At 38.7% G+C, this 4,583-nt stretch overlaps 1 long non-coding RNA gene across 1 annotated transcript; it reads right to left on the bottom strand.

Annotated features, from left to right (window-relative positions):
- Positions 1–764: 764 nt before the first annotated feature.
- On the bottom strand, positions 765–4,242 carry LOC108797403. The gene is made up of 3 exons (XR_001941884.1): positions 4,143–4,242; positions 3,869–4,060; positions 765–905 (listed from the first exon to the last, which is right to left on the bottom strand). It is a non-coding gene; the product is annotated as an uncharacterized LOC108797403 (long non-coding RNA).
- Between the last annotated feature and the right edge of the window lie 341 nt (positions 4,243–4,583).

The following is a 4,583-nucleotide window of genomic DNA, read 5'->3' as shown; positions in this document are numbered from 1 at the left end:
GTATACATATACTCTATATACTGTATGTGTGGATGAAATTAGTGTCATAATTTTCTGCAAATGGTAGCAATGCAGATGCTAGGAATTGATCAGAACAGAATGTGCTATGTTGATGTGATTTATTGCTAGGCAGAACAGGGACCGGTCTAGGTTATGACACGCTGAATAGACAAGTTAAACTCTGATTTTTTTTTGCAGTTTCTCCCCAAAGTAATAAAGTAATAGGAAGTCCCTTATTCAGCAGTTGTCTTTGGAATAGGTGTCTCCATTAAAAGATATCCCCTCTTGTTCAGTTAACAACTGTGAAACGTTCACTTTCTGCAGCAGTGACACGGTCAGTAGGACATATAGAGAGAGCAAGAGTGTATGAAAACAATACCAGAATGCCACTACTTATGTTAAAATGACAATTCTGCTGTAACTATAATGATAAGTCATTGCACAATGAATCCCACCAAAAGAGGAATCCTGAGGGGGTTTTTTTTTATTGCCTACTCTACCCAAAATTAAAGTTTTGGTGATAGATACATTTTAATCACTGCGTGAGAGGCACCGTTAGAAGCCGATATGTCTATATAATGGTTGTGAACCGATGCTAAAGGTATATGTATACTTAGCTACAATGGATAGAATACAGTATATTGCTATCATCTTTTGCACACACATTATATAAAATATATATGTAGTAAATTTCAACTCACATGTACAAACAGGATAAGTAATTTCATATTCAGCTGCCCCTTTTGGTTTAGTACAGGTTCCGGTCAGTCCAGTCCTGTTATTATATCCAGGTTTACATTTAAAGCTGATAGTTTCTCCTCCTTCATAAAATACCTCATATTCATGCCTTTCATCCAGATCTAAGAAGTTATCATCAAGATTCTGTTGGTTTATGCGACAGATACCTAAATAAACAAATATGTTAAGCAAATATTTGAAACATCAAACTTTCACAGGTGGTTAAACACTCCCTGTAGTTAAAAGACATGCAAAAGAAAGATATAGCTGAAGTGAATATTTTGTGAATGTCACATTCACTGCTTAATAAATATGTCCCAATTACAGGGATCTCAAGTCTCCCTGATTTCAGGGAGTCTCCCGCTATTAGATAGCGGCTCCCTGACGTCCGCAAGAGAGGCATTTTCTCCCTGAAAGGTTTACTCTTAGTAAACCTTTACGGTATTTATTATTATTTATTTTATATTCTGATGACGGCCGCTGTAAAAAAACCCCCCAAAAAACAGAAAGGGCACCTCCCTGAAATGAGACGGGCACCTCCCTGAAATGAGACGGGAACCTCCCTGAAATAAAGTTTTGCAGGGTAGGATGTCTGCAATTAATCATATTAAAATATGTATGGAAAAGTTATGTTATGTGACATAACACAAGTAGCTTAAAGAGAGATCCATATGTTGTAGCATCCTCCAAAGCCTTGCCTTTATATCCTTGGCCACTCTGGCAGGCAATTTCCTGGCACTTTTGAGTACTGTTTTCATATATGTGGTTGACTGATTTGGATTTTATTATACCTCTTTTTATATTTTAAATCGGGCTACAAAGTTGGAAGTTGAGGACCATCTTATATTCCAAAATAACATTAAAACTGATTTTGTGATTTTCTTCCTATGTAAGTATGAGTATATAATTTAGAGCAATATATGGTATATTATAAGAAAGTAATTTGCCGGCAAGCAGGGGCGGTGCGGGAGGAGAGCTTGGCCTCCTGTGACAACTGACAGCCCTTCCTGCATCGCTCGGCATCCTGAGAGCTGTTTCTTCCCCACACAGCCCAGCTCGGCCTCCTGACAGCTTCCCTCCTCCCCACAGGAAGCCAGTTTGTGTCCTCGGATCCCTGCTGTCTCTGCTGACAAAGGCGGGGGAGAGCAGTGGGGATCAGAGGGGACACAAACCAGTGTCCTGCAGTCAGGAGAGAAGCTAGGAATGCACTATATGCCACACTTTCTGCCATTTTGGTAGTTTTGGCATTTTGCCCATAATACCATTTTCGGCCGAAATGTTTCGGCCGACGAATTTCGGTGCATCCCTAATAATATATTATGTAAATGAAAGTGGATAGTAATAGTGGACTGTACGCTGGAGGCCGCGGGGACAGGGCGATGGCTGTTCCGCCTAAAGGTAAAAGCGGGTGTGGGGAGAGCTAGCAGATGTGTGGGTAATTAAATGTTCTCACATTTTGTGAGAAAGTTGAATTACCCTTTAAATGGTGTATTTTTTTCTTTGAAAATGTCACTTGTGCTTTACTAAATTTTACAGGTTGTTTACACTCCACAGGTAGGTTTAAGGTTGTCAAGCATGTTATTTGAAGAAATTAGGCATTTTAATGTTACCCTTTAAGCCTTTTTTTTATAAAGGACTGCTCCCCACCAAACTATTTTTTTTTGGTATTTATTTAATTTGCATTGGTACATGTCCCCCCTGACAGTACCTGCCTCCCTATGCCCATTATTTAACAATCCATTTTAACCTTGAAAATGGATAGAATTGCTTTTTAAGATTTTCTCCTATTTACTTCTATGGGGTTCGATTTAAAGTTCACAATCTACAAACTTTGCCGCGTGTTCGCTGAACCCCCCCATCGATTGAACTTGGGAAGATTTGTCATTAACAGAGTGCCAACCTGCCTCTTCCTGTGGCAGATTACAGTTGGTAAATATTTACATCTAAAGTTTTCACATCATGTGTAACTGCCCTAGTGCAGGATTTGTGATAACCTGCCCTATAAAGTCATATTAGTAGTAGTAGTAGCTTATATACCATGACAGTGCCCAACATTGAACACAGTCCAGAACAAAGTGTTAAGGTAATTCCTTCTGAAGTGTATGTCACTGGGGAAAAAAAGTTGTGATGAGAGCCCTAATTAAAGTGACACTAAATTCAGGAGGTAAATCTTAAAAATGCATTCAAGTAACTTAACTATTAACAAAAATGTAGTTTGTGTATCACTAGGATGTAGATCCTCAAATCATCTCTGAATTGGTACTGATACTGCCCTTCCTTCTGGAGGGTGGCTACTTTTGTTCCCCATGGTCCCTTGTGTGTGTTGTAAAATAGCCACCGCTCCAAGCTCACTCCGGTGATGGACTATAATTTTACATTTAGTTTACTAAATTGTATTGAGATTGACAGTGTCAGCACAAATTCAGAAAATATTTGAGGATCCACCACTGAATGATAAACACATAATGTACATTTTTGTTAATAATTAAGGTTCTTGAAAGCTTTTTTAAATTTAACTCCTGTGTTCAGTGTCACTTTAATTTAGTTGTGCTAACTTTTAAAATAAAGTTCACAGTGGCGTCACTAGGGGTGTGTGGCCTGCTCTGTGTGACAACATTGGAGGGGGTGACACCAAAATGACTGACAGTCATTTTGATGTCGTCCCCTCTGAAAAGACGGGCACTTGGTCACGTACCAAGAGTTGACAGTTGCACAAGAGAGGAAAGTACCTGGCAGAATACCTTATCCCACCAGATGAACGTCACCTCCTCTCTCTGCCTGCGTTCATCACCAAGATGGCCACCGGTAGGTAAGTGCGTGTGTGAGATGATGTCACGTGCATGCGTGGTAACTTCCAGAGGAGGATGCCACCCAGTGCCCGCCCCGGGTGGCACCATGCTTGAGGATGTCCATTAAAATATAACAGCATTTTTGCTTTAACATAATAGAATAAAATAATACAATACTCTTTTATATTTATATAAACTAAATATCTTCTGCAAACTAAAGCTGAACTCCAGCTTTACAAGGGCAAGGGAAGACATTTTAAACCAGCACAAGTATAAATATGAGAATAAGTAGAAAATTGTACAAGTCAAAATACAATACTAGAAAAGTATTTGCTACTTACTACCAGAGAAACATCTTGGATATTTTATTATTCCATCATAACACAAAGCTGTTAAAGACCCTGGGCATCTAAAATTCGCCTTGCATTTTACATTTACTTCTGTGCCATGTTCAAGTATCTCTGGAGGATTCTCTGATGGCTTCATCTCAATGTGATTTGTATCCAAACTTCTGGTAGATATTGTACAAGGCTCTGCAAAATGTCATTCAAATCTTAATATCATTTAAAAATGTCATATACAAGTGTTGACTAATGAAGGAATTGTGGTACTTACCAAAGCATTGTGGAAGCTCATCCCATTGACCATTGTCACATTTCACACTTATGTGTCCATTAAGTACATATGTGTCCTCGCATTTAATATCAATTGAAGATCCAGATTCGTAACTATCTTCTTTTTTAGGAGAAACAAATGCATTTGGAATCTTGGGATGAAGGCATGGCTCTAAACATCATAATGCAAATCATAATTACAGTATAACTGGAGGTCACAATAAACTTAAAGTCACACTAATAGATAAGCGAACACAGTAGTTAAAGACCAAGGCATGCTCATAGTGTAAAGGACTCAATTAAGTCCAGCAGGTGGGCAATAAAGCTGCCCATTAGGGTAAAGAACCAGTGGGTTTCCAGGGAAAATGTGTGAAAACTGTGTGTTCATTACTAATATTGAAAGAAGGAGTTGATAGATCTACAGACAAAACAGAAAACACCT

This window comes from Nanorana parkeri, unplaced genomic scaffold (genome assembly GCF_000935625.1).
Source record: "Nanorana parkeri isolate BGI_ZX_2015 unplaced genomic scaffold, ASM93562v1 scaffold1271, whole genome shotgun sequence".
Lineage (NCBI taxonomy): Eukaryota > Metazoa > Chordata > Amphibia > Anura > Dicroglossidae > Nanorana > Nanorana parkeri.
Note: the sequence above shows the minus strand (reverse complement) of the source record. Positions and strands in the feature narration are given on the sequence as shown.